This window comes from Chiloscyllium plagiosum, unplaced genomic scaffold, assembly GCF_037043375.1.
Source record: "Chiloscyllium plagiosum isolate Xiang-an unplaced genomic scaffold, Cpla_swu_hap1 HiC_scaffold_19, whole genome shotgun sequence".
Taxonomy (NCBI): Eukaryota; Metazoa; Chordata; class Chondrichthyes; order Orectolobiformes; family Hemiscylliidae; genus Chiloscyllium; species Chiloscyllium plagiosum.
In genome coordinates this window covers 42,241,581-42,255,554 of record NW_028270157.1, presented here as the reverse complement: position 1 = coordinate 42,255,554, position 13,974 = coordinate 42,241,581, and the positions used below count along the sequence as shown (strand labels likewise).

General features: G+C 46.4%; 1 protein-coding gene and 1 long non-coding RNA gene across 2 annotated transcripts in view; one reads left to right on the top strand and one right to left on the bottom strand.

The window, feature by feature from the left end:
- LOC122559634 (uncharacterized) overlaps positions 1 to 4,013 on the top strand; it is a 159,715-nt gene extending 155,702 nt beyond the window's left edge. Inside the window, exon 4 of the long non-coding RNA XR_006314485.2 lies at positions 3,798 to 4,013. This is a non-coding gene — a long non-coding RNA (uncharacterized LOC122559634). The remainder of the gene's footprint in view (positions 1 to 3,797) is intronic.
- The window catches only part of LOC122559633 (muscarinic acetylcholine receptor M2-like), an 83,758-nt gene extending 71,192 nt beyond the window's left edge, over positions 1 to 12,566 (bottom strand). Inside the window, exons 1-2 of the mRNA XM_043709436.2 lie at positions 12,353 to 12,566; positions 11,563 to 11,709 (exon numbers count right to left, since the gene is read on the bottom strand). The gene's annotated coding sequence lies outside the window, so the exon portion shown is untranslated. The remainder of the gene's footprint in view (positions 1 to 11,562; positions 11,710 to 12,352) is intronic.
- Between the last annotated feature and the right edge of the window lie 1,408 nt (positions 12,567 to 13,974).

The window sequence follows — 13,974 nt, the reverse complement described above, 5'->3', positions numbered from 1 at the left end:
AATGTTGAGAATATTCAGCAAGTCAAACAGCAGCAGTGGAAAGATAATTCAGATAAACCCCTATCTTTCATTAGAACTGGGGACAACTCAGAGTTGGGCCAGGTTTTTAATAGGTGCAAAGTCTGATGGGCAAGAGGGATGAGTAGAGAAAGAACATATAGGTGAGGAAGGAACAGAGATTGGGTTGTGGTCTATGGTTATCTTCAATTCGCCCGACCACCGCTTCCCCCCACCCCTCCCCATACCCTGTCAACCACATTCTTCAAATCTCTTCCCTTGCTCCTAACACCTCTGCCCGACACACACACCGCTAAATCCCACTCATCTTTCAAACATTAGTCACTAGGTTGTGCACTAGGTTGCACACAGTCCCTTACCGCTCCCTGCACTTACACCTCATTGCTAGCCTTACTCTGAACATATCCTTTAAACCCCTCAGCACCTCTGGCAGTCTCCATCCGTTACAGATCCCATCTCATTCTGCATAGTTTGCTCGCTCCTGTCTCCAAACCCTTCTCTTCCAATTTTTATTGTTCCTATAAGCAACCTTCCTGGTTTTCACGGCAGCTGATTTGAACTGAGGAGGTTTCCGGTCGGTTAGCTCAGTTGGCTGGACGGCCGGTTTGTAAGAGTGACAGGGACAGCGTGCGTCCAAATTCCGCACCAGCTGAAGTTAGCAGGAAGTTCCTTCTGAACTTCTGCCCTTGCCACAGGATTGGTGACCCTCTGGTTAAACCAATAGATTCATAATCGCCTTTCTCTAATGAAGATGTGGAGGAGATGGTATTGGACCGTGGTTGTCAAAGTTGAAAATCACACAACACCAGGTTATAGTCCAACAGGTTTATTTGGAAGCACTAGCTTTCGTGCTCCACATCCACCTGATGAAGGAACAGGAAAGCTAGTGTGCTTCCAAATAAACCTGTTGGACTATAACCTGGTGTTGTGTGATTTTCAACTTTCCCTGATGAGAGAGACCATGAGGATTATGATGTATTCACCTTTATCCTTTCGATTAGTACCGGCTAAACACGAACATAGGCTGTGTCTGGTCATTCATGTGATGGGGTTTAAGGAGAGCGAGGGCCCCTCTTCTTTCGCTAGGTCAAGATAAACATCTTATAAATCAGGTTGAAACGCCGTGCGCACACAGCACACTACGATCCAAAATGATAGGATCATTCAATCAGTCAGTGACACAAAAATGCCGGATCCTTTCTCTCCTACTTGTAATGCGAGCCAGCTGTTATTTCCAGGGTCAGTAACAAAAGGTGAACTCCTCATTCCGGTGGGTGGGGGGGCGATGTGGATAAAAGCGAAGTAGTTAAGGTAAGGAGTGGAAATAAAGGGCTGGGTAGACCCATGAGGTTAAGCACAGATTACAAGTCTCTTTTGGACCAAACGACGAGTTTCCAAATAAGCAGGAGGGTTTTGTTTAGAATAGATGTTTGCCAAAATGAATAAGAGTTATCCCAGGCACTGGTGTGGGGACGGGCAACAGTCGATGGGACATCACTAAACCAAGCATTTCAGCAGCCTGAGCTTGCCTTCTGAATGCCAAGCAAACGTCATGAAAAGAACACAGTTTGCGGTTATTAGAGGCTTTTGTTTGAGGTGTCAATTATTCTGGTATGAATCAGGACCAATGCTGCCAGGCAAAGGGCTTTTGCCCGAAACGTCGATTTTCCTGCTCCTCGGATGCTGCCTGACCTGCTGTGCTTTTCCAGCTCCACTCTAATCTAGCCCCCGAGAGAGAGAGGTTTGTAACCACACGCTCCCTGATGTTAGGAATCGGCCTTTCCGATCTGCACGTGTGATTGGACAACTGTCCTGAGCAAGCGTCCACCATGCGTTTCATGGGAACTATCCAACATTTGAAGAAACGGAAATATCCACATAATCATGGGAGGGGTGAGGGGGGGAGTAACGCCATGCTCACCTCCGACAATATCGCCGGCCCAGCAATTTCTTATTCCATAAAATTCATCTTTAAAGAGAAGTTATACTGACTCGAAACGTTAACTTTGTTTCTCTCTCTACATAAGCCACCTAAACCCACATTCTCTCCGACTCTTTCTGTTTCAAAGATATTTTAAATATCTTTTGCTGACGATATTTATGAGCTAGATCATGCTTAAGAAATATTAACTGAATCTGCAACATGCTACACAACATGTAGGGAACGGTTTGCAGAGCTATTTGAAGTGACTCCCGAACCCTCTTATTCACTCTTTCTTCAATCCTAAAGTTGAAAATCACACAACATCAGGTTATAGTTCAACAGGTTTATTTGGAAGCACTAGCTTTCAGAGCGCTAATCCTTCATCAGGTAATTAGTGGGGCAGGTTTATAAATTACTGAATCTTTGGCAAAAGATTACAGTGTCATGCGATTAAAAGAAATACAGTATTGAACAGACTTAGATTGCTGTTAAATCTTATCCTTTAGAATGGGTTGCAAGTTTCCGTTAATTAACATGTAAACCCCAGAACTTCTTTTAAGTCACTTCTTTTAACCTGGTGTTGTGTGATTTTTAAAAAATGTTTATCCTTCCCAGTCCAACACCGGCACCTCCACATCATCTCTCAATCCTGTCGGACCTGTGAACAGCAATGTGCCTGCTCCTGGTGTTACAGCATCTTCAGAGGGAAAGCTCCACATTGCAGAGCAGCCTCCGAGAGTGCGGAGCAAGCCGGGACTAACCTCGCTGTTTATAACAGAGTGTACCACAGCTCGCTTCTCCCCCAGGGAGTTATTACCGATTCTATCAGGAAAGGGGGAAACCTACCCTGGGGGCAAATCGACGTCACTCTGCAACAGCAGTCATCATTATGGATGCACCGCCGCCATGTAGAATGCATTCGAATGGAAACAGGAAGCCCCGATAATTCCGCACATTATCCCAGCGCTCTGCCGTTTGTCCGAAATCCCTGGACGCTTCCCATCCGCCCCCCCCCCCTCCCCCCACCCCGCCACAGGGCACCATTCCCCACCCTGTCCTGATTACAACCGCTGGGGGCTTGGGGGCACTCTAGAAACCGACCGTACACGTTTCTGTGTCAAACCAGTGCTGTGATTGCAACCCATTTCCTGAAAAGCAGAAATAGAGGCAGTTGATACAAGGTGAAAAATCACAACGGCCATCCTGTTCCAACACTTCAACTTCCGCCCTACCGGTCCACAGCGGGTTATGTGTTTAAGGATACGGAGCTATTCAGTACTTTGCACCGCGGTCAGCAGTTTGTACCTGGACCCATTGAAACAACCATTTTGTGGATTTCGACAATGGCCAATCGCTCTGCACTCCAATATTTGCACATGTCTCGATGCAAAAACACAGTCACACCAGAACAAGAGCGTTACCACTACAGTGCAAGTGATTGTTTTTTTTTGTGTAGGGGAGCAGTTCTGTTGCTTAACGGCAGCAGACGGAATGATTCCAAGTCAATTAGATGCTGCAGCTTTCGTCCGCAGCACAGAGATGCTCAATCGCCGAGTATCAGGCAGTAGCAATAGGACGGAGGGAGATGTGGAGAATTTATTTTGACTCAACAGAAGCCGCTGGGGGCGAGCGTTTCAAAACTTGCCGCTTGTTCTGGCGTTTCCTTTTTTCGCACGAGATTCTGGTGCCAATCCGTTCAAAGGCACGAGTATTCTAACCAAGAGTTGGCAATTCGGCGAGAGAGATCCATAAAGTAACTAACGCGTCGCTTCTGCCCACTCAAATAATCTTTGACACTGCACGATGCTAATGTTCAAATGGAAACCCTCAGTAAAGCTTTTTTGTTAAATCCTAGCTCCTATCTGCGAGTCCTCATTAATATTCACATTTCGGAAACTGAGGTGGACGACAAGCGGAGATTATTGACAGAAGTCATGTCAGTTTGCGAATACACATGGGCTTGGCCAGATGGGTCGAAGTGCCTTTCTAACTCTATTACCATTAGTTCGAGATTACCAACCGATCGATTTGATTGGATAGGCGACAACCCTGGAAAATACTGCCTATTATAGTATCTAAACAATAACCCAATTAAACTGATTTAATTCAACCTCACACAAGAGTTACTGTGCGTTCTTACCAATGTTAGTATTGATGCTGCTGACACTGTCATGTATTCCCATTAGCAAAGACATGTCATTTGGACTTTAATCTAAAACCTTAATAAAGCACGTTTTAATCTTGCCGGCTGCACAGCGTTCTCTAATCTCACCGTGTAGACAGAAAGACTGAGAGAACGTGTCAGACCCACACAGAGTGAGTCATACACACAGACAAAAGGAGCCTGTGAGCTTTCTAATTCATCCTTCAGAAAGATATGGAACGCTTATATTCTTAACTAAAACCTACCAACACGTGTCGCTTGGTGTCATTTATTTGCCAGTTGGATTTAGCAAGGTGTGATTTATTTTACCTGCAATCCAGTCACCCCGAGTAATCTTCAAACTGCAGACAGAATGCTCAAGCGGCCTTTGACATGACACCTACCGGTTAGCCCAGAGTCAATTGAAAGTGCAAGCGTTCTTTCTTTTCATACCATCCAGCCGTCTCTCTAGTCGATGCGCTTGACAGCTTGGAAACGTCAAAAAAAAAGCTGGAAGTTGGCAGCGGATGTGAGCTGGTTGTTACATAGCTCCAGGCGCTCTGGGAGCAGTGATAGTCTAAACAGAAAGATGTCCCGACAACTGGAGTGTCTCCGTGCAGAGGGTAGGCACGGATGGAGCTTGGACCTTCTCTCTCCACCGCTGGCAGAACACAACGGAGCTGCTCCGCCGAGGTGGAGCACTGCAGCAAAAAGCGATTCCTGCAAACCCCAGACCGCTAACATGACACAACTACTGGAAGCTTTCTAGGCATGGCATTGCAAGGAAGACAGGGCTTTGTGATATCCATTAATAACCCAGGCACTGGCTTGGGGAAAAGCTTCTCTTTTACGGAACGGTACCGATTCAAGTCTGTTAACAGCTATACGGAAAAGCATTCCAACCTCTTTATATGGCCAAGCATTTGTTGGTGTGACGCGCGTTCCAGACCGCCAATAAAATAAACAGTTGCATCTGATTTGGTGCAACATTGCAACAACTCCTGGACCGACGTCTTATCAGCAATTGTCACATTACTGCAGACCTTTGTCTAACTGCTTTTTCCAATTACTTTTTCAAACTTGCTATCAAAAAGACTCCTGTATTAAGACCAAAAGCGGTCAGGGATAACACGAGGCATTTGGCCAGCCGAGTTTCTCAAGTCCCTTCACCCAGCATGAATCTGGCATTCCCAGAGCTGGACTCACAATAGCTGATTTTCCAGTTGTAGCTAGATCATCATCCCAAATTCAACAGCTCACTCCATAAAGCGGCTGTTGGGTGGAATCCTGATAATCTGGAGGTTTTTAACGAAGGGTTCAATTTTCCTAAGCTTTGAAATAGGTTGCTTTTCACCTCAATATTGTTACTGTTCACTGACTTAAGTTCAGGTCATTATCAAAATCGTGATTACTGTGCTTACTTTAGATGACACATGAGAAATTGCTGACAACTCTTTGGAGATGTCTACATGCATTGCTCGAAAGAGAAATGTCCCTGGTGGCTGGAATCGATACACCACAGTACACACCGCCCACATCTCCACTGGGCACGCATTATGGAAATAAATTGGGAACAAGTTAGAACTATCTTATAGATTGGACCTTTCTACATTTCAAACAGCTCGGAGTTCATTACAAACTACCTCCTTGGAGCGTTTCCCCAAAAGAGTCCTGTAACTTTGATTTATGACAATGTTGGCTTCAGTTCAAACGATCGTTAATGTTGTTTGCACCAGGCAGCGAATAAAATCCTGAACCGCTGACTATAAATTAAGAGCTTGGCCGCTTCTGCCAGCCCTGGTCCCGTCGAGTTTCAGCTCATCACTAGTCTCTATGTCTGTCGCTCTGAGACTGTCCTCAAACGCTGTTTCCACAGGAAAGTGATTATAACCACGGTCGCTTCCCCAAGATTCCTGAAGTTCTCAGACATTCCGGCAGAGGTTGTGTTACTCTGGAGGTTTGCAAAGAGCGTCACTAACCTGCCCTGCTTAGTCAACCCACGTTCCCTTCGCAAACTGGGGACTTAATTTCCAATATTTAAAAAAAAAACATCCTGTTAGAAACAGCACAAGCCAAACTATTGCAGAAATGACAAGTCAAGGGAATGTTTTGGCACAGTGGTAGTGCCACTGTCTCTGGTCCAGAAGACCAGGGGTCAAGTTCTACACACTTCAGATGCGTCATTCTAGGTTAACTAGACTATCTGCAATAAATTGAGAGTTCGTTACAAAAACATATTTAAGGGCTTTTGTGGACAATGGTAGCGTTACTACTCTGAGCCAGGTTCAAGTCCCACCTGCTCCTGAGGCTTTCAACAGCATCAGTGAACAGATTGATTAGAAAACAAAACTAAAAAATATAGGAGCAATTTACTGCAGATGCTGGAATCTGTATAAAAACAGCAAGTGCCGGAGATTACAGCGGGTCAGACAGAATCCGTGGAGACAACAAGCTAATATTGCCAGTCGAGATGACACATCATCAGAGCTAACGTGAAGTATGGAGATGACAGCATTTATGCTATAGTTTGGAGGGGGGGGGGGGGGGTAGATGTAGGGAGTTGGGATGTACGGTATTGGTCCCTAATCACATTCTTACATTCCGATCACTTAATCAGAACGATCAACATCTTTTCTCCATGAGCACTCTCCACCCACTGGTCCCATACACCCCTGTCCACACTATTGTATTGATGCTGTTCCCTCCACACTTCAGCCCTGATGATGAGTCATCAAGACTCGAAACGTTAGTTTGTTGCCTGACCCGCTGTGATCCCCAGCATTTGTTGCTTTTAGAACTGTCCTCAGGTATTGACGCCACGGGTTTCGAACGACCTGTCTCTTCACCCCCCACTCTCACTCGCAAACCCTACCCTCACCCCCACCCCCTACGGTCACTCCCACCCCTACTCTCACTCCCAACCCCACCCCGTACTGTCACTCCCACCTCCTACTCTCACTCCCACCCCCTTCTGTCTCTCCCACTCCCCTACTCTTGCTCCCACCCCCTACTGTCTCTCCCACCACCCCCACACTCGCTCCCACCCCCTACTGTCTCTCCCACCCCACCCCTACTGTCACTTCCACTCCCTACTCTCAACCCCAATCCCACCCCACCCCTACTTTCACTCTCACCCCCACTCTCACTCCCACTCCCACCCCACCCCCACTTTCACTCCCACCTCCTACTCTCACTCCCACCCTTTACTATCACTCCCACCTCCTAATCTCACACCCACCCCATTGTCTCTCCCATTCCCTACTCTCCCACCCGTACTGTCACTCCCATCCCCTGTTCTCTCCCACCCCCCTACTGTCTCTCCCACCACCCCCTCTCTCGCTCCCACCCCCTACTCCCACTCCAACCCCACCCCTACTGTCACTCCCACCCCCTACTCTCACTCCCACCCTCAAACTCGCTCTCATCCCCTACTCCCACTCCCACCCCACCCCTACTCTCACTCCCATATCCTACTCACACTCCGACCCCCACTCTCACTCCCATCCCTACTCTCACTCCCATCCCCAACTCTTACTCCCACCCCTACTGTCACTCTCACCCCCTACTCTCACTCCCACTCCCATACTCCCACTCCCACCCCCTACTCTCATCCCACCCCTACTCCTACTCCCACCTCTACTCTCACTCCCACTCCTCTACTGAGACTCTCACCCCCCTACTCTCACTCCCACCCCCTACTCTCACTCCAACCCCCTACTCTCACTCCTACCCCCTACTGTCACTCCCACCCCCTACTTTCACTCCCACCCTCTATGGTCACTCTCACCCCCCACTGTCACTCTCACCCCCTAATGTCACTCTCACCCCCCCCCCACTGTCACTCTCACCCGCGCTCTCACTCCCACCCCACTCCCACTCCCACCCCCTACTCCCATTCCCACTCCCACCCCACCCCTATTCCCTCGCCCACCCCTACTCTCACTCCCATCCCCTACTTTCACTTCCACTCCCACTCTCACTCCTACCCCACTCCCACTCCCACCTCCTGTCACTCCCACCCCCACTCTCATTCCCACCCCCAACTCTCACTCCCACCCCCCACTATCACTCTCGCCCCCCCTGTCACTCTCACCCCTTACTCTCACTCCCACCCCTACTCTCGCTCCCACCCCCTACTCTCACTCCCACCCCCACTCCCACCCCCTACTGTCACGCCCACCCCTACTCTCACTTCAACCCCCTACTCTTGCTCCCACCCCCTACTCTCACTCCCACCCCTACTCCCACTCCCACCCCTTACTGTCTCTCCCACCCCTACTGTCTCTCCCACTCTCCTACTGTCTCTCCACCCCCTACTCTCACTCCCACCCCCTACTGTCTCTCCCACCCCCTATTCTCACTCCCACCCCATACTCTCACTCCCACCTCACATTCTCACCCCCACTCCTCGACTGTCATCCCCAACCCTATTGTCTCCCCCACCCCTTACTGTCTCTCCCACCCCCTACTGTCACTCCCAATTCCTGCTGTTACTCCCACCCACTATTGTCTCTCCCACCCACTACTGTCTCTCCCACCCCCGATTGTCACTCCCAATTCCTGTTGTCACTCCCACCCTATGCTGTCACTTACCCAGCTGCTCCTGATCAGTTTTCTCTGGGAGACTTGTCACTATCCCACCATTAACGGGTCCACTCTGGAAGACTGTGTCACTGGGTGCAGATACCAAACCAGGACAAGCTCCCGCACTCATGATGTTTGGTCTCATGAAGGGCCCTCCTTCCCAACTTCTGCCTCCGCCTCAGGTTAATCCACTGGTCATCTCTGTCTAACGGGATAACAGCTCACTAGCCTTGGCAGGAGTATAGTGAGTCGCTGGTCTTTGGTGATTACCGAATATCATGCTGCTCCTCAGCTCGGATGGAGGGAGAATATTAGTGTGATGGCTTTTTTTTTTACCGAAAGCAGTTGTGTAGGAAATAAACATTTTAGATTTTTTTTTCATTGACCAATTGTAGGGCTTTTGTGGTACGGTGGTAGTATCTCTAACTCTAAACCAGGGGGTTCCAGTTCAAATCCGCATCTTCTCTAAAGCTGTGTGATGACATCGCTGAACAGGTTGACATAAAAACAGATTTATTGACCAATTATAGGGCGCTTGTGACACAATGTCAGTGGATGTATCTCTAAAGCAGAAAGCCCAGCTTCAAGTCCCCCTGCTCCAATGATGTGTAATAACATTCCTTGATCGGTTGATATAGAAAATACAGAACAGACCCGAGGACTTCTTGTGGTACAGTAGCAGCGTCCTGGCCTCTTGGCCAGGTCGCCCGGGTTTAAGTCCCACCTGCTCCAGAGATGCGTAATAATATCTCTGAACAGGTTAGTTCAAAAACTTTTATTTGTTAAACAATTGTCCGTGCGTATGGAAATCTTTCGAACCCATTCAGCTCTGAATTATAATCACTCGGCGCCAGTGGAGACAATTTGCAGAACCAGACAGGATCATAGCATTCTGATCAAACGTCAAGGATATGATACGTTGACTAATAGTGTTGCCTGACTTCCATCCCTGCTGTAGGGGAGCTCCCTGCTCCGTACACATTGTTCTATTCTTTGGGCACTTAATTCATTTTAGGCCCTTTGGCGACATGAAAACGGATAGCACACGATGGGCGACAGTTAGTCAACTCGAAGACAATTTTGTTTTGTTTAGAATTGTGAACAATGTTTCCAGGATGTCACTGAAATCTCTATTGAGTCCAGATTACTGTATTCAGAGAAACAGTAACGTCAACCTAAAATGATGTATTTGAAAGCTTTTGACATTCCAGTTTCACTTGACACAACAAAACGGTTGAACTGTAACAACATTCAGATTCAAGAGAGCACCATCTCATTAAAAAAAAACACTGCGTTAGTGTCAGGCATGGAACATGCAGCGATGTTCACGCGTTTTATGACACCTCCTCAAGCTGTCTAAATGAAAGACGCAAACAACCATGAATAGAAATCATTGGACTGCAAAGCAAGTGTGCTGAGCGATCCTGATTCTGCTGCTAATCGATAGTTGAAAATGGCTATGAAATAATTGGGAGATTTCTGTGAAAAGAGTCCGTGAAAAAAAATCAATTGTTTGGTGATTGCTAAAAAGTGATGATTAAAATGTACACGTGCATTGATGAATCTTTTCACGTTGATCCATGTCCAATCGAGTTCATGATAACTTTCCAGTTAGGTAGTTAGCGGTAAAGAGTTACAATTGGTTCTTGTTGTTAAATGCTGATTCTGAGTTCGCTCGCGGACGAAAAATCTTCGAGACTTGAACAAATTGCGGGCGGAGGAGGGCGCAGGCTCCACATCAATGAGTACTGGCTGCTTATAATCACCGTCACAGGGAGAATTCAACCAGAGTGGAGCTCAACTCAGCGCTAACAAGTGTGCGGTTAAACCATCGTAGGGAAAAAAAAAGCCGCGGATCTAGTGAATGCTGGCTGCAATACTATAGCAGTGTGACACACTAACTAGTTGTCTTGTTCTCTCAGTAATATCGTACTTTCCTTCATTTAGAAGATCAGCTACAAGCCCCTTCCTCCTACATTTCTACAAATCTTCCCTACGACAACAATCATTTGAAAGGAAATTTTCACTCCCAAGAGAAAACGTCTTTCAATTCTGTTATTTAGGTGCCCGTTCCCTCTGCCATTGGGAAGTCCCGTTCATTTTATTTAATCCAACCCTGCAATGCTTAAGAAATACTCTCGAATCCTTGGCACTGGCTTACAGATCGGAACTGCCTTTCACAATCCTCTCTTTTCTCAAATCTGTCAAAAGGATTTCATCACATCCGTTCGAGTGAGTCTGAGCCATGGTGCGAAGCGCATTGGAAAGACTGTAGCGAAAAGCGATTATCACTTTTAATATAAAAAAATTAATAGGAAGGGTTTGGAGGGGTATGGGCCGGGTGCTGGCAGGTGGGACTGGATTGGGTTGGGATATCTGGTCGGCATGGACGGGTTGGACCGAAGGGTCTGTTTCCCTGCTGTACATCTCTATGACTCTATGAATCTAAATTGGGGACTGTGCGGAGATTTTCAATGTTACCCTCTTTGTTTTTCTGTGGACAGGCAGCAGCTTTGAATGCTGGGATCTGACTATCAGTGTGATGGCAACAAAGGGAATAAGGACTGTGAGTCAAATTTTATACCCAGGTTAGGTAAATTGCAACAGATTTACCCAGTACTGAATAGACACTCCTCTGCCCAGCGTCCCGGGAAGGCACACTGCTCAGCTCTGTACACCGAAGATTTCTATCAGATATATTCTAAATTCATTGTAAAGTGCAATTACAACAATAAATCAGTCTCGTGACGCGCAGTGAAAATGACAATTCATTACCTAGACTTAACCTTGTGGTCAAACTCCTGGAGAACCTAAGTGTATAAACGGTTAGAACTAAAGATACAGATAATACGGACGTTAGTTAATTACTGTAAATGTGTCAGAAAGATTTAACCTCTCCTCTGGGACAGAGGGAAATCTTCGCCTTGAAAGAAACCAGCGATGAAGAACATCTGGAGCGCTTTGATGTCCAAATGCACACTGTGCCGAAACTGCACAGGTCAGTCACACGTTTCTGTACACAGGCAGCCGAGTGAAAACGCTGGAAGCAAACAAAAAGATAAAGTGATGCTATTAAGCTTGCTGGTTATGGGATTTACTGTAACTGTTGCACTTTGATGTCGAGTTAATTCTGTGCGCAAGTCGCCAATGACCCAGGGAGACCCGCGTGGCCATATCGCCCCTCTCCAATTTAACCCGTTCATTTTGTTTGTCCTGTCAAAGCGTGCAAGCGTCAGACAGCTTGGCCTCTTGGTTTTTGTTTTAATTTGGTGGAAGAGGAGAGGAGGTGGAAGCTCCCGACTGGAAATTGGCGCGACATTGGGGACCTAGAGCATATTGAAGATGCCAGTGTGAGGCTGAAGCTGAAAGATGAAGGAGACAAACAGGCGAGCATTACAGACCATCACGTGGCCTTCCGTGGATGCACACATACAGTGTGAACTTGTTCATAATGAAAAACGATTGAGTAGCGACACTTAAAGATGAAAGAAAATGTATCCAGGCTTCCGATTGTAATGAGCAAGCGGAATGATAAAGTGAACTCCGCAAGCAGCCACTGATCCTATTGGGGGGAAACGGTAAGGGCAGTTCAATTCCCACCGTTTCCATACACCGTGGGTTGAGGTGCGCATTCCTACCCAGGCTGTTTGTGTTTTTATAGTGACATTATCTAGATTACTTACTGCGGGAGACAACCTGCAAAGACTGCTCACAGCAAACGCATTCCCAAACTCTGTCCCAGAAGTGCGGAAGCTGTAATCGACATCATTTCCAGTTGACTCCAAGGTGGAATTCAAGACGAGGTAACATTGGGATGGTTGGAAAAATCCGTTTCCTCGCCAACTTCTCCTTCTGCTTCCCTTGCGTCCACTTGACTCGGCTTTTGTTTGTTCGGTGGTTACCCTCTAAGCTGCGTGATGGACTGTGCGCTTGCAAAGCATTTCCACGGCGTTCTGACAGCCCCTGTACCAACCAGAGCTCCGGCAGGTGCACTACGCATTTAATGAGATTTATGTTGCTGCTGGAACCGCACTGAGAAAGAAATCGCGACTGTTTGAATTCACCCGGCAAGCTCTCGTCCGAGCAGACTTGACAATAATAAATATTATCTGATAATTTTCGAAAAAAGAACCCCCGAACCGTTCTCTACTGCATGTGGCAAACAACTTCTGAGTCTTGCTCAGGCAATCCTAACTGTGACCGAGAGCTCAGGCATTGTGTGCATTTAGCACGGCTTTCCAAAGGGAAAAAAAAACTCTTAAGAGCAGTATTCACAGTTGTGCATTTAAATTGTATTGAACATAACCGTAGTGACGAATAATCTCACTTTGTGTATATTATTGGGACAACTCATGAATTTGAGATTATATTGTTAAGATTGATTGGGGTGTCGAAGAAGGATGAAGCAGTTCCCCTTCTGGATGACTGCAACCAAGATTTTTTTTTAATCAGGACATTATATCTTTCTCCAAATAAACCGTGTTGCCCTGTGCCTATTTATCAGTAGATATCAATTACAAGACATTCTTGACTGAAAGAGCAATTTTATATTCTTCTCATTCCAAGAAATGTAATAAATACTTGATGTTAAGTAGATATACATATTGCAAACTTCAAAATGAATACAAAAGGAAGATGAAAGGAATATACAGTTTAATGCCGTTTGAGGTGAAAGATTTTAGCCTGCAACAATGATTGTTTCACTGGTGTCTTGAATCATCAGCAGTAGCAAATACTTCAGTTTTTCTTTGGGTTCTCAGTGTTCTAATATTTCTTTTTAATCAGTTCATTTTTGTTTCTTGAGAGACCTGGAGAACATTTTCTCCATTTGGTTCCAACCTCTCTCTCCTGTTCTGGAGTCTGTGGGATATGTGACTCCAATAAATGGAGAGTTTTCCATCTAACCCAAAGGGAAATGAGTGTGGTATTTGGAAGTCAATCCTTTAATGACAGGACATCACTACATGAGTTCCTGGGAATGGTGAGCTAGACCTAATCAATTTCTGCTACTTCATCAATGACCTTCCTTTCATCATATGGTCGGAGGTAGGGATGTTGATCAATTGCAATATGCTTGCCTTTATTGGTCAATTAATTAAATATATGCTTTGGGAGGTCATGTTAAGACTGTTAGGACATTGGTTAGATCACTTCTGGAATACTGCATTCAATTCTGGTCTCCCTGATAAAGCACAAATGTGAAACTTGAAGGGTTCAGAAAAGATTTACAAAGATGTTGCCAGGGTTGGAGGGTTTGAGGTATAGGGCGAGGCTGAGTAAGCTGGGGTTATTTTCCATGGAACAT